We start from the raw sequence: 23,527 nt of genomic DNA on the forward strand, positions 1-23,527 counted from the left end.
TGGCCCGCCTCTTCCCAATGGCAGCGCACATGCTGACGTGCCTGCGCAGGGACCCCAGGGTGATCCAGATGAAGCAGAGGGAGGAGATCTGGATCAGCATGATGTTGGACCCACGCCTCAAGGGGAAGTTGAGCCAGTTCCTGCCGCCTGCAGGAGGAGACCCAGCGCAACAAATAAGGAGCTTGCAGCAGGCCCTTGTTGAGCGCTTGGAGGAAGCCTTCCCCCAGCCTTCCGCCCCCACTGTCCAGCAGCCAGCACAGAGGCAGCAGCAGGTGCCTGCATCCAGCAGCAGCAAGCGCCCCACAGACCTGCTGTCTCTCAGCCACGAGCTCTACAGGACTGTAGAGGCTCCGGCAGCAGTGACTAGAGAGGAGATGCATGCAGCAGCATCCTCCTCCGGTCACAGCCAGCGCCTGACCCGCATGGTGGCTGACTACATGGGGTCGTACAGCGGGCTTGACAGCGATGCCCCTGTTGATCCCATGGAGTATTGGGTCAAGCGCATGGAGATCTGGAGCGAGCTGGCGCAGTACGCCCTGGAAGTGCTGTCCTGCCCCCCTTCCAGCGTGCTGTCCGAGCGCTGCTTCAGTGCAGCTGGTGGCGTGGTCACCGAGAAACGCTCACGTCTGTCTCACAAGTCTGTGGACAGACTGACGTTTCTCAAGATGAACCAGGCGTGGGTGGAAGGCGAGTTCCTGGCCCCTGTTGTCGGCGAGAGGGGGACATGAACTGGCTGCCGGAACCATCGTTAATGTGCCTTACCACCCTTTACCACCTCCTGGCTCCTGCTCACTAAGCCAGCCTGGTTCACTTTGACTATTACGTCGCCTGCAGCCACACATTTTACACCTACAGTGGGCTGCTGTGTACTGCCCTTCTGCTGTCTGTCTGTGTTTCCCACTGCCAGGGTACACAGAATTACCTTCTTCTGCTGCCACTCTGCCACCAGCTATTACGTCAAACAATAGCTATATTGGTTGCAAAACCAAAACCAAAAAACCATTAAAAAAAAAAAAAGGTTTAATTTTTCTGAGGTGCCCGGGTTGAAAACTGTGTTGTCCCAGTTGTGTATTGGACACAATGTGGGCTGCACGACCGCTGTCTGGGACCTCCTGTTGTGTTTATTTACAGCCCTGGTATCACCGCTAGGTACCAGGGCTATTATGTCACGCTGCCTACCTGCTGCCACACTCACACTGCTCCTCCACACCTCCTCCTGCTGCTGCTGCTGCTGTCTGTCTGTGTTTCCCACTGCCAGGGTACACAGATGATTTACCTTCTGCTGCCACTCTGCCACCAGCTATTACGTCAAACAATAGCTGCTCGCCTACTCCTCCATTCCTCCTCCTGCTGCTGCTGTCTGTCTGTGTTTCCCACTGCCAGGGTACACAGCATTACCTTCTTCTGCTGCCACTCTGCCACCAGCTATTACGTCAAACAATAGCTATATTGGTTGTAAAACCAAAAACCAAAAAACCATTAAAAAAAAAAAAAGGTTTAATTTTTCTGAGGTGCCCGGGTTGAAAACTGTGTTGTCCCAGTTGTGTATTGGACACAATGTGGGCTGCACGACCGCTGTCTGGGACCTCCTGTTGTGTTTATTTACAGCCCTGGTATCACCGCTAGGTACCAGGGCTATTATGTCACGGCGAGCTGCCTGCCTCATTGACTGCCTGCTGCCACACACTCATCCTCCTCCTCCTGCTGCTGAATTTACCTCCTGCTGTCTTTGTGTTTCCACTGCCAGGGAGCACATACAATGGCGCTTCCAACATGCGTGCGCCCACCAGCTATTTGTTACGCTCAAAAATAGCTGCATTTCTTTAAAAAAAAATTGAAAAGAGAAATACGTGAAGATGATGAAGAAGAAGATGAAAAAGAAGAAGAAGATAAAGAAGAAGAAGATGAAGAAGATGAAGAAGAAGAAGATGAAGAAGAAGATGAAGAAGAAGATGAAGAAGAAGATGAAAAAGAAGATGAAAAAGAAGAAGAAGATGAAGAAGATGAAGAAGAAGAAGAAGATGAAGAAGAAGAAGATGAAGAAGAAGAAGAAGAAGATGAAGAAGATGAAGAAGAAGAAGATGAAGAAGATGAAGAAGAAGAAGATGAAGAAGAAGAAGATGAAGAAGATGAAGATGAAGAAGAAGATGAAGATGAAGATGAAGAAGAAGATGATGAAGAAGAAGAAGATGAAGAAGAAGAAGATGAAAAAGAAGAAGATGAAGAAGAAGAAGAAGAAGATGAAGAAGATGAAGAAGAAGAAGATGAAAAAGAAGAAGAAGATGAAGAAGATGAAGAAGAAGAAGAAGATGAAGAAGAAGATGAAAAAGAAGATGAAAAAGAAGAAGAAGATGAAGAAGATGAAAAAGAAGATGAAAAAGAAGAAGAAGATGAAGAAGATGAAGAAGAAGAAGATGAAGAAGAAGAAGATGAAGAAGAAGAAGAAGAAGATGAAGAAGATGAAGAAGATGAAGAAGAAGAAGATGAAGAAGATGAAGAAGAAGAAGATGAAGAAGAAGATGAAGAAGAAGATGAAGAAGAAGATGAAGAAGATGAAGATGAAGAAGAAGATGAAGATGAAGATGAAGATGAAGAAGAAGATGATGAAGAAGAAGAAGATGAAGAAGAAGAAGAAGAAGAAGAAGATGAAGAAGAAGATGAAGAAGAAGAAGAAGAAGAAGAAGATGAAGAAGAAGATGAAGAAGAAGAAGAAGAAGAAGAAGAAGAAGAAGAAGATGATGATGAAGAAGAAGAAGAAGAAGAAGAAGAAGAAGAAGATATAGAAGAAGAAGATCTAGAAGAAGAAGAAAGATAAAGAAGAAGAAGAACAAGTATATACAGTAACACTACTGAACAAAATTTAGGACACAACTTCTCTTTCCACATTTTTTTTTAAAGGAACATCCCCACATAATCACTTGCTGTTGTTACTTGGAAAAAAAGATGTTTCTTGCATCATTCACCCTCAAAACAAGTGTTGGAAGCTATTTAAGGCCAATTCGAATAGTCAGCTCGAATAGTGAGCTCGAATACCGACTCGAATAGTGAGCTCGAAGTCCGAGGTCGAATCGAATAGTAAAAATTATTCGACTCGAATATTCGACTGACCTCGAATAATTTACTATTCGAATTCGACCAAACTCGAATTTTAAATAGGGGTATTTGAGCATCACTAGTCGTGTCCTTTGACAACACTTGAAAGTGTCCCTCTGTCCCATGCCAAAAAGTTGGGAGGTATGTCTGCATTGTTTGGCACAGGGCCTTCCTGCACAGTGATCTGCAACCAGACAGTGACATTTTGTCATTTGTATATGTTTACATGTATTTTAAATGTTAAGATTTTCGGAGACTGAGGTCCTTTAAGCATCCCCCTTTCATATTTCAAAACGTTAAGATAAATGCCGCAGGCAAGTGGGGCTGCAGTCTTATACGACAATCAGGGCCAGTTCAACTAACAATTTGGTCCCCTGGGCAAAACTAATCCAGGGGTCCCCCAACAGACACGCCTCCACCTGACCAAAAAATGGCATTAGGGACCCTTTGCTGCAGCCCAATTTCCCAACAGGGCCCTGTGCCGGCTGTTGCCCCCCCCCACCCCTCCTCCAATCACCCTCTAATTTAACTGTGCTCCCTGTGGTCTCTGCAGAGTCTTAAGCAAAGTAGGGTCTCACCTGCGCTGGCGGGCGCACTCCTCTGCCAGTCTGTGGCTCCATGTGCTTCCCGACTTCATCCTCACAGGGGCGCCTCTCCTCCGTGACCTGGCTCACGTTATTACATAATAGCATGCCACAAGTCACAGAGAAGATGCAGCCAGCAGAGGATGAAGATGGCAGTGTACAGAGCCACAGAGGTGTGCACCCGCCAGCATAGGTGAGACGCTACTTTACCAAAGATTCTGCAGAGGCCCTGTGAAGCAAGAATTACGTTTGGGGGGAGACACCTTAGGGGCCCCTACAGACTCTGAGGCCCTGGGGAAATTGCCCCCTTTGCATCTATGGAAGAGCTGGCCCAGATTTCAACGCTGAATCCGATTTACATCCACTGCACTGCAGATAGCCAGGTGCAGCGTGACGAAGCGCTCCGATTAGCAGGGACGCAGCCCCGCCTAATGAAAGGCATTCACTTTCAGTAACTGGGCACACTAACAAAGCCGTAAACACACTATTTTTCCGTTTGTATGAAATAGTCATTATAGTGAGTGCGAGAATGAAGACCTGCATGCTGTACTACATGGAATATTTCCTTAAAACCCCATCTAAAGCTAAGTACACACAAGTTGCCCGTTAGGGATCGGGAAACGAAACCTCGAGCAATAATTCAGGGACCAGTGCTGTACAGAAACCTTCAAAGCCATTCTGTTATTATGGAGGGACAACAAACAGTGCATATCAATTCACTTTCACATCGAAGTTTGTCGAAAGATTGAATCTGAAGGAAAAATTGTACCGTTAATGGACACCTTAACAGCAATAAGGTCCATAGATGAACATAAACAGTCCATAGAAACAAAGAAACAGTTGGAAACAGCCATTATTTCCCACAATGCAACAAGGTTCACAGACAGCAAACTGTCATGGCCCTGGCATCACTGTGGGAGGGGTTTCACTACAACATCAGCTGTAAAGACATTCCTGATGATCTATTCGATAAATGGTAAAGATTTCTCATGGCAAAGGGGTTATTGGCTAGTGATTGTTATGAAGTTTAATCCTGGGCTAGAGTTCCTCTTTAAATAGCACCTGTGATTGAGAGCTGTGGATGCAGCCATCTTGGCATCCTTCTTAAACCACTTTAAAGCCATGGAGTTCTCAGGCACAGTAATTGAGGAGGTGATGTCTCTAATTGGGAAACTACCATAATGGCAAGAACAATTTTACAAGAGTTATAACTCTCTGTTCAAAGCCAGCAAGTTTAGTCCAAAATTGGGCTGTACAGTAACAACCTGGGGATTGTCCTTTGTTGAACAACAGAAATGTATCACTTTCCTGTAGATCTGCTTTGAAGCCTTCTCTTCACCGCTCTGCCAACAAAACGGTTAATGGGTCCAAAACAGCGACGGACTCGGCGACGCTTTGATCTCTCTCTCCCATCCAATCAGCCATCCGGCTATTCAAATAGCTAATTTTTTCGATAATGAAAAGATTCTTGCGCTGGCCGCCATATCTGCGGCTATTTCTTTCCTCCGCCCTCTGCGTCTTCAGAAAGGAAGGAGGGGAAGGAAAAAAAAGCCCTCCGGACTACTTGGGGAGACGTTGTGGCGGCTAATGGCGATGTTTAAAACATTGGCTGAAAGTTCACACGTTGAAAATTTGATGCATCTTGCTACACTTTCCCGGCGCGATTAACATTTCAAACGGGTTATAAATGTTTCAAGCAGAGAGTGGCGTAAGCGGGAATAATAATAATGGAAGACTCTTAATTTTCCAAGGGCTGTCAGCATTCAATTACGGCGTGAAAGGCAATCACTCCGGCGCTCTTGAATAATAAGCGGGTTATGAATCCATTTCTCTGGATCTTAAAAAGAAAAAAAAAGAACTTTCGCAGGAGACGTTTGTTAGTCTATTTGTTTAAAACGTGCCGGCGGATTATCGGTAATTGCAGCGCCGGGGCCCTGGACGGCCTTTTCAGACGCTGACAAGTAGATCGGCGGCTTAACAACGCTTGATGAGAAACAGGTTAATGCCGGGATCGTTGCAGCGGCAGTGTATGAAATTAGCCTGACGAGCTGGCATTAATAATAACTGGAGGAGAGAGGGATGTATCTAATTTACTTAGATCGCAAATGAATTGGAACACGTACACGGCCAGGGCTAATAAAAGACCGCAAAGCATTAAGAGCTGTCTTAAAGGGAACCTAGAGGGAGAAGCATATGGAGGCTGGCCCTGCGGCGTAACTACAATACATGGGGGCCTCCAGAGGAACTTTAATGGGGACCCTCCCCAATGTTCACACCGCCTGCCAACCCGTCACTGCCTCAGGGTCCATCTCACACCCCCTGCCAATCCGTCACTGCCTCAGGGTCCATCTCACACCCCCTGCCAACCCATCACTGCCTAAGGGTCCATCTCACACCCCCTGCCAACCCGTCACTGCCTCAGGGTCCATCTCACACCCCCTGCCAACCCGTCACTGCCTCAGGGTCCATCTCACACCCCCTGCCAACCCGTCACAGCCTCAGGGTCCATCTCACACCCCCTGCCAACCCGTCACTGCCTCAGGGTCCATCTCACACCCCCTGCCAACCCCTCACTGCCTCGGGGTCCATCTCACACCCCCTGCCAACCCCTCACTGCCTCAGGGTCCATCTCACACCCCCTGCCAACCCCTCACTGCCTCAGGGTCCATCTCACACTCCCTGCCAACCCGTCACTGCCTCAGGGTCCATCTCACACTCCCTGCCAACCCGTCACTGCCTCAGGGTCCATCTCACACCCCCTGCCAACCCCTCACTGCCTCAGGGTCCATCTCACACTCCCTGCCAACCCGTCACTGCCTCAGGGTCCATCTCACACTCCCTGCCAACCCGTCACTGCCTCAGGGTCCATCTCACACTCCCTGCCAACCCGTCACTGCCTCAGGGTCCATCTCACACCCCCTGCCAACCCATCACTGCCTCGGGGTCCATCTCACACCCCCTGCCAACCCGTCACTACCTCAGGGTCCATCTCACACCGCCTGCCAACCCCTCACTGCCTCAGGGTCCATCTCACACCCCCTGCCAACCCCTCACTGCCTCAGGGTCCATCTCACACCCCCTGCCAACCCGTCACTGCCTCAGGGTCCATCTAACACCCCCTGCCAAGCCGTCACTGCCTCAGGGTTTATCTCACACCTCCTGCCAACCCCTCACTGCCTCAGGGTCCATCTCACAAGGGTCATAAAACAAGTGAGGCAATCATGATCTTCACACCCATAACAAGTGTAGCCACAAACACATGAACTGAAGGCTGGACCCCTTTACCGGAGGAAGGGAAGGCTAGTAATTGGGGCCTCCTACAGCTCTGGGCCCCCTGCAATTGTATGGGCTGCTCCCCTCTAGTTACGGCCCTGGAGGCTGCCATATTTATTTCCTTTTAAACAATACCAGTTGCCTGGCAGCCCTGCTGATCCTCTGTCTAATACTTTTAGCCATAGCCCCTGAACAAGCATGCAGATCAGGTGCTCTGACTGAATTCTGACTGCATTAGCGACGTGCTTGTTCAGGGTTATGGCTAAAAGTATGAGACACAAAAGACACTGCCAGTCCAACTGGTATTGTTTAAAAGAAAATAAATGTCATCCTCCATATTTCTCTCACTTCTGGCGTGCTTTGTGTCTTTCACTCTGTTAGTGGCATCATCTGCTTCAATGGAGTGGTCTCTACATCTGTAGTAGGATTTAGGAGTGAAATGTACTTATTTACAGTGCAGTGATCCGTCAGGATTCTAAATAAGGCCTCGATGAAGTCAGTGAATGAAAATGGGGTTGCAGGAAAAGAGTTGTGAATGTTGTTTCAGCTGATATCAGTTGGTATCACACACTGGGCAGTGTGGTCCCTGAACTACAGATGGTCTGGGGGAGGGAAGTACATAGCAGGAAAGGTATGTTATGCAGAGCAGACAGGTGGAAGGGGAGAGGGAAATCATACTTGAAGCATGGCACTGCAGATAGTGGTGAGGGAGGTATACAGTATACAGTATGTAGTAGGTCTCATATGGTGGGTCACAGCAGTAAAGTTACTGGTAGAAATACTTGGATATGAGCATACATTGATAGTGATTAGGACTAAGGTGAACTATGTAAATGTAATATCACCTCCTGCTAATGCACCCACTGTGGTACCACTCTCCAATAAATGTGCCCATAAAAGGTGTCATAATGCATCCAATGGCTCAAAATAGCAAATTCAGTGGCATAGGATTAGGGGGTGCAGAGGCTGTGACTGCACCAGTGCCCCTAGACTAGAGGGGTCCACATAATGCCTACCTCCAGTCAGGAGCGGCTCCAGGGTTTTTTATTGAGGGTGCTATGCAGGTGCTGGATCCACTGGCGGGGTAGCTGCCAACCTGCAGCGCGCTTCACAATACTGGTGAATCACATGATAGGAAACACCAGCTGCAGAGACAGATGCACAGTGGCGGCTGATGATGGAGGGTAAGAGGAAGTTTCTGTGCTGGATGCGAGTGGAGAGGTAAGTGACTCTATCACTGGGCGGGCTAGCTGGTGCTAGTCCTCTCTCCTCCATCTGCCGGGGTGCCCCAAACTTCATGGGGAGCTCTGGGGGTGCTATGGAACTGCTTCCTCCAGTTGCTGCATTTCCTCTCTACTGGTGTTGTAGTGGTAGTGAACACCTCTACTGTATATATGCTTTCAATGGCAGTAATTGTTAAAGAGAGCCCAAGGCAGAGTAGAAGAAAAAAAAAATGAGGTACTTAACGTGGTTTTTGGACTATAAGATGCTCCTGACCATAACATGCAACTAGGTTTAGAGGACAAAAATCAGGGGAATAAACATATATACTAAACCTGGTACATCCATGGTGAAGGGGCATCTTGTGGATTATGCCCCCTCTGTACCTCATGCCCCCTTGTACCTCTTGTGCCTCCCTTTGTCTTCCTCTGCATGGGCATAGTACAGGGAGTCCCCGACATTGTGGAGGGTTGGAGGTTCGTATTGGGAGGCGTTCACAAGTCAGGAACTCCCTGCATTTGGACTATAAGACGCAGCGACTTTTTTTCCCCACTTTTGGGGGAGAAAAAGTGAATCTTATTGTCCAAAAAATACAGTACCCAAGAAGAGACTTCCCACGTCCTCCTCCAGACTGCCGCTGCCTGGGACCTTCTATAAGTTTGCATCCGTACTTCTTTTCTTGCACAAGCGCGTAGTGCTGCACCCGCACAAGTACAGCCGTGCTTGCTCAGCAGTAAGGAGCCTCTTGTGGACAAGCGGCTCCGGCTTACTGCACAGGTGCGACCAGACTCGTGCAAGGCAAGAACACGTGCAAGAGGAGTGCATCCACAATAACATATCTGACAAGCAGTGGGGGCCAGAAGGATGTGGGAAGCCTCCTGCAGGATCCAGAGCCTCTCCTCTTCTAAGGTAAGTATCTCATTCAACAAACCCCTCCTTTTCCTCTGCTGACACCTCTCCCTCACAGCGCCTGTCCCTGGAAATCCGGTTCTGGTGATCTGTATCATGTGATTATTATACATGCAGTTCAGGGTGGCAGAAAATGGAATGGGGCCCTTGGCAAGATAGCAGTTTTTTCACACCACTGATGGTCTCCTGGCTTTTTTAGTAAGATTTGGTGGGGGCTGGCGTCTACCAGGCCCCTAGACTTTCTCCAGGCCCTAGGAAACTGCCTAGGTTTGCCTTGTGGATGATCCAGCTCTGAAGGGTGAGGAAGGCAGTACAGTGTAAACAGGCTCTGATTTACATCTATATAGGCACAGATGTCCTGGTACCCTAGACTTTGCCCTCTATGAACCTACAAACCTCTGATGAGCCGCACCGCAAGTGTGCTGGCTGTCTCAGCTGTCACTTCTCCCTTACTTCCCCTGCTCATCATAGGTAGCTACTGGTGTCCCCTAGTATTAGGTAGCCAGAGGTACCCTCAGTATAAAGTAGCTAGAGGTGTCCCCAACGGAAGGGAGATCTGGTCAGTGGAATGCAGAGAGCTGGGTGAGTAACCTCTCATTTACACTTTGTTCAGGACTCTGCATAGGGAAGGAGGGAGGGAGGCACTTGAGGAGGGGACTGCGCTGCCTTTCCATCATCAGCCGCCTGTAGGCACGTGCCTATAGTGCCTTATGGTAAATCTGGCCCTGAGTGTAAATTTGCACCCCGGGCAAATAGCTCTGTAGCTAGCTACGCCTAAGACACCTAACCACTGTGCCCTGTGCTGCCTAAATCTAAAAGCTTCGTTTGGCCTGAGTTTCTAAGATTAATCTGCACATCAGAATGAGAGTCCCTTTTAAACAAGCAGGAAATAAAATTGAGCGTAACAGCAATAAAACATGGCTGTTTCCCCCGCGTCAGCATGAAATTCTGAATTCATCCCATTATTCCTGTATTGACAAAAAAAGACAAGAGACAGAACAATTAAATATACATTTTAGACCCTCTATAAATAAAACAGGACCCGGTGAGATTCCCCGCTCTCGTCCCGCCCGGAATAAAACCGCGTTGAGTCGGGAAATTGCGTTAATTTATATTGTGCGGTTTTCCTCTGGCAGCGGCTGCGCCGGGCGTGCATTATAGGAGTTAATAAAACATTCATAGCGTTTACATCTCACATTACCACCGTACTGCTCCTTCTTGTATGGCCCCATCTTTCATCCTCTAATAGCGCCTGATTTATACCCTGCATTAAATATTGCAACACGCCGTGGCTGAAGGCAATCTGCAACTTAAATAATCTTAAAGGAGCAGGAAATGGAGCCTGCGGCCCTATGCTCGCCATCTGCTCTCTGCGAATTATAGGTATAAAAAGGAACTAAATGGAATATTCTTGGATATCCTGTGTTGAGAAATTGGGGAAGGTTTACTAAGGTAAATGTAGGAAAGATTGCTGGAATGTAACTGAATTACAGTGATGTCACTCACACAGTGGATGAGCATCTAACAACGAGTGCATGAAATAGAGGCACAAGGGAAAATGGGCACCGGGTGAAGGTGATATATAGACTACAAATACCGTTGTGCATTGGGCGCCAAATGAAAAATATTTACAGTGGTGATGATGATAGTAAAACATTGGTAAATGTTACCGATATTTTAACCTTATAACCCTCGTGGTGACACCTAACCCCAAACCCCCCTTCTTGATGCATAACCCTAAAACCCCCCTACCTGACGCCTAACCCTAAACCCTCCCCTTCCTGGCATCTAATCCTAAAACCCCCATTCTTGCTGCCATAGTACAAACAGAGAATGTATGTACTATGCTGCAACTTGATGATAAATTCCTGTCGAATGGTCTTCAAAGGATTTGTCAGTCTTAAGATTTAATCCCTAAGATCTCAAAAACTGCTACCCTGTCCAATGTGATCTAAATGTAACCCTTCCTACTTACTGTAGCACTAAAATCATCTGTCCATCATCTCACATTAAACATTCACCTTGCAATGGGTCAGACAAAGAAAGTGGACCCTCTTAGCAGGACTAGAGCTGGTTCTAGCTGCAATGGAGTCCCGGGGCAAAAGTAACCTGGAGGCCCCTAACAACCCTCCCCCAAAAAAAGTTACAAAGGCGGGGGTGACAGGCAGACACTAACCTCCTCTGAGTCCAGATGTTGGAAGACTTTTCTGTCGTGTTGCTGCTTTGCACTTCCTGCTTCTCACAACAGGCACTAGAGTCCAAATGGAGGAGCAGGAAGTCAGAGCAGCAACACTAAAGACAAGACAAACGGGCCTGCAATGCCTAAAACCTGAAGGAAGCGAGTGTGTGTCTGTCACCACTGCCTCCATAACGCTGCGGGGGGAGGGCGAGGGAGATAATTTAGTGGGGTGGTGGCAGACACTTAGGGGCCCCTATGGATGCTGAAGCCTTGGGCAATTGCCCCCTTTGCCCATATGGTAGCGCCGGCCCTGAGCGGGACCAGATGTATGTGAGGCAGAAGGATCATCAGAAAGAGCCAGGAATGCAGTACCAATAAATATCAATGAGATGGTGTGCGCAGAGGAGGGGCAGGAAGATCAGGGAAAGATACAAAGAGAGTCCTAATTTATAAGGCAAGAGATCCGAAAGGAGTATGTGGCTGTATAGAAAGCAAGGCAACAGGAGAATAGGCAAATTAGCTGCCGTACCACAGGGTGGGGCAGTTGCATGCACAGGTCAACGTGAGTGTGCTTGGACATTCTTTCTATGCCTTACACTGACTACTACCCCCGATCTTCCTAATTCTCATTACTAGAGGTACTTACCTATTAGTATACCTGGTAATTAACATAGCCAAAAGGTTGAGCTCCTACACGATCTGTTTCATGGAAAATGTATATAGTTAGTATGTCTGCTTTACCTTCATCTTCCTTGTCAGAAATACTAGAAGAGTCCTATAGACTAGTGTTTCTTAACATTACTATAGAATCCACTCTTTTAATAATGATTGGCCAAGTACCCCCAATGTAGATACATTGTCTGACGTACCCCTTCATGCATATACATTTCGATTTGTAATACGAGCGCTCAATAGTTGTGTATAAAAGCTTTTGGGGCATTGCTTGATAAAGAGACGTTTTTATCCATGGGCAACCAGCCAGTGGCCTGCGGCGACAATTGCAGGAGGGTGCAAAATACAGTATTTTTCGGACCATAAGATTCACTTTTTCTCCCGCAAAAGTGTGTGTGTGTGGGTGTGTGTGGGGGGGGGGGGGGGGGAGAGTCAGTGAATATTCTGATCTGAATAATACACATTTGGCACAGCGCTACTGACTCTTCTGCACCCCCACTAATTCCCACAGCAACGCGAAGGGAGAGAGGAGGCGGTGGCTGGTGCCGGAGGTGCTTCCTTCCAGCTGATGCGCATGGAGGAGCTGCTGAAGTCTCGTGCTGTTGTGCTGCTGCCCCCTTCTATACACAGGCAGAAGTCTCATTGCACAGGTTGCTGGTGGCACTGGCCGTGCACAGAGTGGTCCGGTACTAAAGTAGGAGGTGGCAGTCGGTGCAGGTGAAGGTGATGTAGGAGCTGCTGAGCCCCGGGCTGCAGTGCTGCTGCCCTCTCCTGCATACAGACAGTACGCTGCTCTGCCTCATGACTACATGAGGCTTAGAGCAGCCTGGAGTTCTGCTTTCACTGACGTTCACCAGAGCCTCGGCGGGAGGGGGGGAGTAACTACTGAGGAGGAGATTACAGAAACTGGGGGGGTATTACTGTAAATGGGGAGGCGGTTACTGTGACTAAGGAAGGATTACGGAGACAGTTTGGTGTGAGAAGCTCCACAAGACTCCCCTGCACCATTGACACACCAGGTTTAGTATATTTTTTCCCCTGTTTTTTGTCCTCTAAACCCAGGTGCATCCTATGGTCAGGTGCGAAAAATACAGTAAATAAGCCTTAATATAATAAACCAGTGTTGTCATAGAGGTAAGCCACTGCTCTCATAGTTTAGTTGTTTTTAACCAAGTTTTATACTCACCTGGGCACCTCTTAACCCTTTCTAAAAGGGGGGGGGGGCGAGGCGTGAACACATGGCTCTTATAGGGACACAGTGCTATTTGTACTATATGTAATTCTTATACACAACTGGAAGTTCCATTAAGAAAGGGGTGGATGGTAATTTTAACACCTTAATCAATATATGGCACAATACAGGAGCCCTGAACAGTATAACAATGATATAGCAGGCTAATTTAACTATGCTTATTTTAGGGTGTGTACTCACATCCAATTTTGATTGGGCAACAGTTAACCAATTTTACCACCTACATGTAGTATGAAGGTTTACCTACACAACCTGTTCATAGTACTCTAGATCTGTTGCCCCTCTTAAAATATGGAAGTGGCTGAATTGGCCAATAAATGGACAATAGAAATTGGATGAGTATACCAGTCTTTAAGCCTGGTGCACACATTCAATTATGATTGGCCAATCACTGACCAATTTTACCACCTCCATGTAGTATGAGAGTTTACCTGCACAATCTGCTTATAGTGTTCAATATCTGACCCACATACTACACGGAAGTGGTCAGTGACTGGCCAATCATAGTTGAAAGTGTGTACCAGGCTTTAACCCCCGTCTACACGAGGCAATCCGGCGGCTCGATTACCCTCCGGATCGCCTCTTCCGCATCCCCGCGCGTACCCGCCGCGTCCACGCTCGCCCAAACGTGCGTCGGATTCGATCCCCCGCTCGTCCCCGCCGGCGCCGCTTATCTTCCACTCGATTCCCTGCCATTATCCCTTCGTGGGGAACGAGCAGGGAATCGGCGGTGGCGAAATCCGACCTTACGGATCTTATCAATCGAGCCGCATCAGCGGCTCGATTGATAAGTAACATTGCTGTAACATCGCTCCGTATAGACGGAGCTTTAGACTTTGCAACTCTTCTGGATTTCCTGGATAATGTTCTGACCTATAAAGACTCAGGCTGTACATAAGCAGTGTAATGTTTTTAGAGACTAGCTACACATCACAATTACAGGAAGGGTTTGTTATGATGTGGATTCAATGTGTTTGGACCAGTAAGGTGTCCGGCCTTGTGATTAGGACAACTTTGCATAATCATAATTTCACATTGAAATTCACAATTACAATGCGAAATCGTAAAGCAAAATTTCAGGGAAAATTGTAATTCATTTCATCTGTAATTGTAATCAGGGACAGTCATTTCGCATTTTTCCCCTAATTTCATGCCGGCTTTAGCGGTTAATAGCACAGCCCCTTATACATGCTATTGTCGCCAAAAAATGCAAAAGAAGAATGGTTTTAAAACTTTTTTCTGAGTTTAAAAAGCATTTTTCCTTTGCATTTTTAAAAGTGATTTTCTCAAAACGTAGAAAGTCTTTTTTGCAAAACTCTTTTTTTTTTACTTGTACCCATGATTCTCCTTTAATATATGAGGCCATTTTGGTAGCAATAGCATGTATGGGGGCTTTGCTATTCAGCGCTAAAGTTGGCACAAAATTACGCTAAATTACAAATGGTTACACAAAATTAGTTGAACTTACAAATCGTTATTATGTATGGGCATGATTTCAAAAAATGTACGTAGAATTTCGCGTAATCCTATTTAGCTGATTACGATCATCAGTCTGGCCTAATCATCTGTGTATACTTTATAGACCTGTTTTGGGAAACAACATAATATCTGTATGTTTGCTGTCATAAGAGTCTTGTTTGGGGCACCAAAATGGGCAAGTACAGCTTTGGCTTAAAGGCTCATAGATACTTACCCTTATATAAGCCTAATTTTTTAGCACAAAAAATGTGATGAGAAGTTACCCCCTCGGCTTATATGCTAGTCAGTGGAGTAGAACGGATGGTGGAGCAGGTCTTGTTACTGGCAGAGGAGTGGATAGTGCACTAGTGATCCTGCTCTTGGCAGCTGGCTATCTGCAACATGGTGTGCAGAGTGGGCTGCTGATAACTACCTGTGCCCCCTGGCTTGTGTAGTGGAGCAATGATTGGGGATTCTTCCTGTGTGGCAATCGCTGTGTCTCATATCTATGATGCCATCTAGTGGCTTCTTGAGACACAGCTGTATCATCCTTGGGGCACATCTGGCTATCGGTAGGGGGGGGCTGACTTTTACTGGGGGCACATCTGGCTACTGTGAATGGGACTATACTGGGGAGGGGCTATACTATGGAGTCAATAACATTTTCCTGGTTTCTGAGGGAAAAGTGGGTATCTCAGCTTATACGCGGTTCGGCTTATATGCGAGTATATACAGTATAATTTGTATGTCTGATTCATCTTTTTTTTTCAATTAAAAATTTACTATAATGGTTTGATTTTAGCAGGTTCAAGTTTTCTCTCAGTCCAACTAAAGCACCCCCTGGGTTACCTGTACCAAGTGAACCTGTGCTATGGACTTTCCCATCTACTAACAAAGTGGTGTCAGTCGATAGTGAAGAAAGGATAAAATGGGATTGTGCCTTACCTGTGAGGCCCCATAGTCTATTGGAGACAAAGACTGCTGCTGAAAGACCTGGCTCCTCTACATACCCCCAGCTTTCTGGAAAAAAAAAAGAAAAAAGTACATTAAATGGTGCTAAAAGGTGCAAAAAAGGTGCTAAAATATTTAGGCACAGAACATCAGGGCAGCACTGTGGCATAGTGGTTAGTGCTCTCGCCTTGCAGCGCTGGGTCCCAGCCAGGTCAACATCTGCAAGGAGTTAGTATGTTCTCCCCGTGTCTGCGTGGGTTTCCTCCGGGCACTCCAGCTACCACCCACATCCCAAAAATGTACAGATGAGTTAATTGGCTTCCCCATAAATTGGCCCTAAACTACGATACATACACTACACACACACACATATGACTTTGGTAGGGATTAGATTTTGAGCCCATCTGAGGGACAGTTAGTGACAAGACAATATACTCTGTACAGCGTTGCGTAATATGTCGGTGCTATATAAATACTTAAAGGGCAACTGAAGTGAGATGACTATGGAGGCTGCCATGTTTATTTCCTTTTAGAACAATACCAGTTGCCTGGCAGCCCTGCTGATCTGTTTGGCTGCTGAAGTGTCTGAATAACACCAGAAACAAGCATGCAGCTAATCTGTCAGATCTGACAATGATGTCAGAAACACCTGATCTGCTGCATGCTTGTTCAGGGTCTATGGCTGAAAGTATTAGAGGCAGAGGATCAGCAGGGCTGCCAGGCAACTGGTATTGGTTAAAAGAAATAAACATGGCAGCCTCCATAGGTGCCTGGCTCTTCCACTGACCACATATGCTATTGCTCCGTTGTTATTGCCTGATGAAGCGGGATCAAACCTGCGAAACGCGTTGCATATTTGGAGTTCATAAATGAAATATATTGACTGTCTTTACTACAGTCGTTGTGTGTCTACTTGGAGGAGGTAAGTCCACCACTACCTCCTCTATTTACCAAGAATTTGGCTTTTAAAGGACTCACGAGGTGACATGTGACATTATGAGATAGACATGGGTATGTACAGTGCCTAGCGCACAAATAACTATGTTGTGTTCCTTTTATTTTTTCTCTGCCTGAAAAAGTTAAAAATCAGGTATGTAAGTGGCAGTTCCTGTCCGGGTCGGGACCGGGTCGGACTCTAGTGTAACCCTCACTGATGAGGAATTGCAGCCATAAGAACACTTTTGTGGCAGTAAATGGCTTCTAAGAGCAGGAAAGAGATAACAAAGGTCAATAGTTCATATATTTTAGCCTTGGCATACTTCAATTAATGTTTAATTGAGAAAAGGCCATGAAACAGTAAAAGCTTAAAAAGTTGATTGAAATATAAAATAAAACTGCGGGATGATTTTAAAAGTCATTTTTAGGAGGAGGAGGACAGATAGAATTATTTATCTCAGTTTTTTTTTTTTGCCTCGGATGTCCTTTAAGCTCATTTAGCTTTATTTTATTCTTTTGGTGCCTCTGTTCTCCTGCATAATACTGAAGTGAAAATTGTATGGTGAGTACCAGGCATAAGTCTATGCCTAAAAGTGCCCATAACGCAACACTTTTCAGTGATCACCCGATCGATCAGGTAAATGCGATCGCAAATAAAATACCGTACCTTCATACATCAATTATTTCACCATCAATAAACCAGTCTGTTCTTCTAATCCATCACAATATAATAATTATAAAAAAACATTTTTATGATCTCCTAAATTGTTGTGGAACGATCACCATTATAATCCTTCACAGTTGATTTGGGACATCAATGAGGCTTATTTTCTCCTGATCCAATCGTATTCATCTGATCACTCGGGCAATTCTTTGCTGAAATTGTACCATTAGTGGGCACCTTAACCATGTTCCATATTCAGGTTTCACAGCCCATTGCAGATTCAGTAGCAGGTGCACGATCTACCGTCTCTCCTCCAAAATACCGGTATATTCTTCTTCTCAAGACTTCAATCCTGCAATTTGCTGGCTTCCCCCCTCAGCCAAAAACCACGGATTAGTTCAGCGCTCGTGCCTATCCATATTGCCTCAAATCCACCTTCTGGGGTGGAAACATTGTACACCCAACTGCTGCAAGAGATGATCGAATCACAAAATGGCCGCCAAAGGGAACTCTGGCTTACGCCACGTCCTCTCTTCATTACTAATCCACCACACACTCTCCTCTCATTCATTTTATTTTTTTTTTCTTTCCCGTGTTTCGTCCGAGGCGGTCTTGGCAAAGTTGCGTTCCCTTGTATTCCTCCACAGAGCGATAATTCGACTTTCACCCGCTCGGCGTCCTGTCACTCTCCGCGGCCTTCTCTCCCATTTTCTATTAAAGAGGAGTGAAAATTCCCATTAATAACAGAACTTGACCTCCGTCTCCAATCTTCATGGCAGAATGAAAAATGCCCGGCCTCTGGGAGTTTATGAAATGTCTCTACGGGGACGGTTTTCAATTGTGTAACAAGTGAAGCTTGTAAATGTGTTTTCTCTCTCTCTCTGTCCATTTCATGGCATGTATTATCTATTTTCTCCGGATGTCTGACTTCTAAACCACCAAACGCACAGCATAGGGAAGTGCATGAATGGGGCCGACTCCATATTCCCCCCAGACTTCACAAGTAGCTACAATGATTTGGGGAATCTATTCAGCAACAGCGATTTCTGACTTATACAGGCTTCTCACAACAAGTAGCTCATAATCTATGCTTTCTTTCTGTACTGTCCCAGCATCTATTTATACTGCTCTTAAAGGGACCCGAGCACCTCTTCATGAAAAAATATAAAATGTGAATGCCAAAAAACTCATATAGTTTCTCTTTTTTTTCAAATAAAGGTCTTTAGAATGTCCACCGAACGCTGTGGTTACCTGCTTCAATATTTGAAAAAGCAGCCATACTAGATGAAGCCAGAAAATTGAGCAGTTACCTGCTGAATAAATATTGGGCTTTCAGCCTCTGTATGACACAGAGGCCAAAAGTAACTGGCATGCGCCAGGGTAGCAATAATAATAATACTATTTTTTTTAGTTAAGCCAATCGAAATTAGGACCAATCAGTGGCATACTGGGTGGTGGCGGAAAAATGTGCATGTGGCTAGGGGTGACATGAGGCTTGGAGCAACTGGCAAGCGGCAGGGTAGTAATAATAATAATGTACAATTTTGGGGGGGGAGGAAAGCCAACTGAAGTAGGACTAAGCAACATACTGGATGGTGGCGGATGGAGCAGGAAAGCTGTGCCTGTTGCCCGGGCAGACGTAAGGCCTGGAACAACTGGCATGCACCAGGACAATAATAATAATATTATTTTCTGGGGGGAGTGAAGCCAAACAACATAATGAGTGGTGGCGGATGGAGCAGGAAAGCTGTGCCTGTGGTCAGGGGAGACACGAGGCCTGGAGTAAATGGTATGCACCAGGGAAACTTGGATTTTTTTACCGCAAAATGCCTGTCTGATATGACACAGCACAGTACAGTACATTAAGGTGTGTTAATGTATGCAAATCAACAATTGGTGAGAGCGAAAATTTGTGGCAGACTGTAAATGAACTTTGTTTTTTTCTAACCACAAAATGGCTGATGTGACACAAAGTGACACAGATGACGCTGTGTGGGGGTCAGTAACAATTAAGAACCTATGCACAGTGACAGCAGGCTAGAATGGTGACGCAGCCAGTCACACTGTATAACTGTATACAGGTGTTGTGTTGCTACAACACACCACAATGCAAAAATGTCAGTACAGCACACATCATGGTTAATGTCAGTACAAAGAAATGACTTTTGTGGTCAGGATGAGTCCTCAGAAAGACTATTGAAAGGCCCCATAGCTGGTGCAACACAAGGAACACAGTACCTAAGAACTACACAGCACAATATACAGGCTATCTAGTCAAATGAGTCCTCAAAAGGACTTTTGGAGGTCCCCAGCTAGTCCATTAGGAGTAACAGAGGAGCTACATAGCACAATATATGGAATACAGTGGCAGCTGTCCCTGTATCAGCAGCAGCAGTTCCTCTCCCTACACTGACTAAGGCAGACTGTAAAATAATCCCATTGTGTCTTATATGGGGGGGTGGCCAGGTTGGTAATAAGGTCAGATTGGCCGTCCCGCCCCACTTGACTTCTGGATGAAATCTCAAAAAATGACCCTATGGGAAAGTATAGAGCGGGTACAAGCAGTGCGTGCTATTCGCTGCTAAGGCGAGTTGGCAAACAGCTGATGCCCGCCAGGTGAACCGTTCTGCCATCACTAGTGATAGATTAAGAATGTTACTATTGTTTAACAAATCAGTGCCCCAGTCAATAGTATTGCGTAGGAGCTATGGGCCGCAGTGCAAGTCTTACACTGGGCCGCCTCAAGCGCTCTATACATAACAATTGAGATGGAGCACCAGAGGCGGCCTTTGGGGGTGGCAAGTGGGGCGATCGCCCCAGGCCCCGCACATAAAGAGGGCCCCGCATTTCATGCCCGCCATTCCATGCTCATTTTGGTGGTGGTGAAGGAATGGTCTACAGAAGTCTAGCTGTTTGTGTTCTGAGCAGTGTGTCATTTACAAATACTCAAATTTTCCTATTTTGTTTTACACACCTTATATTTTGCACCGCACCTCCTTTTATTGCTTAGGTTTTTATCTTCGGCATGCTTTACTGTACTATGCCGTTTACATTTTTGTAATGAATTTCTGCACTGACATGGAGCTTGCCAAATGTCAGATTTTGGTAACGTGCAAGAGCCTAAGCCTGAGGGCCCCAGGGGCATTTCGGTCAGTCAAGCATGGACTGGAGCTGGAGGGGGCTCAGGCTGGAGCTTCCAGACTGGCTGGGGGTTGGTGCTAGGTTTCATGGGGAGCTAGGGATAGGTAGAGGCTGGCTGGGGAGCTAGGGATAGGTACAGTTTGATTACATTACGTATTGTAATTGTTTGAATTGGTTGGCTTAGGGGCCTTTAACAAGTTTTTAAACAATAATAAGGCATACTGCTTTAGAGGTGGACAAGCCCGTGACTGTGGTGGTACGGTACATGGCCTTCACTTATGCCTCTAGGCCCTGCATATGACACTCGCCCCAGGCCCCGCGTACTGTAAGGCCGGCTCTGTGGAGCACCATAACCTGCCAAGCACAGCTGCAGTGTCAGAGAGGTGTAAGCTGGGGAGGAGAACAGTCTGGTTGCAACTAATCAAAACACATACAGCTTAGTACCAATAAAGAGCTAATAAAGTGCTTGAAGGAGGGCCCCCCTGGTCCATGGGCCCTGGTGCAGTCACTACCTCTGCATCCCCTATTGCTAGGCCACTCTCCCTAGTGGAAACATTATTAAGAAATAGCCATCATTATCTCCTCACCCAGGGTTTTCTGTCACTCTATCGCCCAGGATAATACAATCCACACAAACCATCGCCTTCCACATCAGGGCCATTTCCATCTCTATCTCTGTAATTTGCGCTCTACTCACTTGCGCAGAACTCCAGGAGACGGGGAGCGGAGATGACATTTCCTCACGCTATAAAATCACAAGATGAGACATAAAATTGGGGGATTTCCATCAGATATGTTTGCGCTCTCGCTGGCGGAGATGAATTGATTTCCAGGCCTGGCGATAATGATGTGCAGCAATGCAAAGCAGGCAGAGTAAAAGCTCATAAAGAGAAGAAAATGACGGCACTTTGGTGTCTGTTGATAAAAGGGGATTGTGTTGTATTCAGCGATTAGTTGCTCATCCGACATCTTAAGGCGGACCTGAACTCAGAACTTCCTCTCTGCTCTGAAAGATACACAACAGCATCATAAACTTGAAAGTGCAACTGAACAGAGGACAGAAGGAAACCTAGAGAAATGCACCCTGTATATATTTAGTCTGTCTAACTCCCCCTCTTCTGTGACTAATCACAACTGTAATTTGATCTCTCCTCATGTCAGCTGACTGCCACAGCAGATAAGCTGATTTGAAAGCACAGGATGTTAACAATATGTCTACTTCCATGAAAGCATTAAGTAAAAACACTGCAAAGTTATTGTAGGACTTGTATCAGCTGTAGCAAAGAAGTGCCTGTAAAATGCTGTTGCGTAGCTTATAGAGCAGAGGGGAAGTTCTGAGTTCAGGTTCGCTTTCAAGAAAAACATTTCTTTATTACAGCTGATACAAATCCTGCAATACATCTGCAGTATGTCTACTTCCTGCTTTCATCAAAGCAGACATACTGTTGACATCCTGTGCTTTCAAATAAATTTATTTGTCATGACAGTCAGCTGACACAGGAGAGGGATCAAATTACAACTTGCAGTAACAGATGAGAAGGAATTAGACAGGCTAAACTCTCTAAATACATACAGGGTGCATTTCTCCATGTTTTCCTTCTGTTCAGGTCCACTTTAAAGGTCCCCCAATAAAAAAAGCCCATTTGTCGTCATTATTTGTTAAATGGGGCCCATAATATTCACCCCCCCCCCTCCATCCTCGTCTTACGGTCGCTGTTCTATAATGATAATGAGCAAGCCATTAGGAATGCAGAGAGCAGACTCGTTGCCATCTGTCAAGCCTTCGGTGACGGCGGTGGACCCCGGCATGCCAGCGCAGTATTGGCCGGTAGATAATAAGGATTGATAAAATGGAAGGTCCGAACTGTTAAAAATGCTTGTATCGATTAGTGCGCACCTTCATAATGAAAGCGCGGGCCTGGGGACCGCCGGCCATGGATCATTGTGACAATCCGGCCTCAGATTGCCAAAGAGACAAAGCGAGGACAATTAATCCCAGCGAGTCACAAATCGCAAATAACGGGACGGCCACCTCATTACTGGCCGACCTTGCTAAACGGCCTTGAGAACGCCGCTGACCTTTCACTATCTGAAAAGTTTATAATGCGTCTGATTGAGAAATAACCACGCGCTTTGCTTTTTTTTCCTCTCCTCCTTCGAATTTCTCTTTGTGTCAGCGAACAGCGAGGCTGGAGACGCGCAAACGCTGCCTGTTAATACCGAAGATTAAGAATTCATTAGCAGCCAATGAATAAATTCACAGCAAAGGCCGGAAAATTGATGCATTTCAGTCAAACAGGAACACTCTGAATGTAAAGCAAACCTGGACTAAACTTTCCTCCATGTGAGGCAACCTCTGTTCGATTTTAAATATCCAAGCATGGTGCATTTTTAGGCTTAATAGCTTTCAGGGCAAGTGAGTAAACCCCTCCCCCTAGATTCAGGCACACTGGTGCAATGCGGTAGCCAGAGGTACCCCCAGGTAATAGGTAGCCCCCCAGTACAGGTAACCAGCAGTACCAGCAGGTAATAGGTACCCACAGGTAATAGGTAGCCCCCCAGTACAGGTAGCCAGAGGTACGCTCAGGTAATAGTTAGCTCCCAGTACAGGTAGCCAGAGGTACCCCCAGGTAATAGGTAGCCCCCAGTACATGTAGTCAGAGGTACTCCCCCCAGTCATTTGTAGCCAGATGGGCTCCCGTATTAGGTAGCCAGTTGGGGGCACCACAGTATTAGGGCTAACTAATACTGAGGAGTACCTCTGAGCAGGGGCGTAGCAATAGGGGTTGCAGAGTTAGCGACCGGCGCATCGGGGCCCTTGGCCAGAGGGGCCCACACGGGGCCCTCCCTCAACTACAGTATTAGCTCTCTATTGGTTCTGCACTGATAATAACCATGTCTATAGATACTTTGAATAGTGGTAATCATTAACAAACTGTTCCCCATTCCCTTCTTGCACCTCTGACACTGTAGTTGCCATTGGCAGGTTTTGGTGCACCGTATCAATTGTTATGTATAGAGTGCTTGGGGAGACCCAATGTAAAACTTGCACCGAGGCCCACAGCTCCTTATCTACGCCACTGCCTCTGAGTACTTATACTGGAGTATAAGTACCCAGAGCTACCTCCCAGAATTAGTTAGCCCCCCAGTATAGGTAAACAGAGGTATCCCCACAGTACTTAGAAGCTAGAGGC

General features: G+C 46.4%; 1 long non-coding RNA gene across 4 annotated transcripts in view; it reads right to left on the minus strand.

The window, feature by feature from the left end:
- Nucleotides 1–23,527, minus strand: part of LOC137538533 (uncharacterized) — an 834,068-nt gene that overhangs the window by 254,062 nt on the left and 556,479 nt on the right. For 3 of the 4 annotated variants that reach the window (XR_011024822.1, XR_011024826.1, XR_011024819.1), the window contains exon 5: nt 15,587–15,661. This is a non-coding gene — a long non-coding RNA (uncharacterized lncRNA). Of the gene's footprint in view, nt 1–11,901; nt 11,959–15,586; nt 15,662–23,527 lie in introns of those variants that run through there. The other variant, XR_011024820.1, reaches the window with a different exon arrangement.

Source organism: Hyperolius riggenbachi, chromosome 11 (genome assembly GCF_040937935.1).
Source record: "Hyperolius riggenbachi isolate aHypRig1 chromosome 11, aHypRig1.pri, whole genome shotgun sequence".
Taxonomy (NCBI): domain Eukaryota; kingdom Metazoa; phylum Chordata; class Amphibia; order Anura; family Hyperoliidae; genus Hyperolius; species Hyperolius riggenbachi.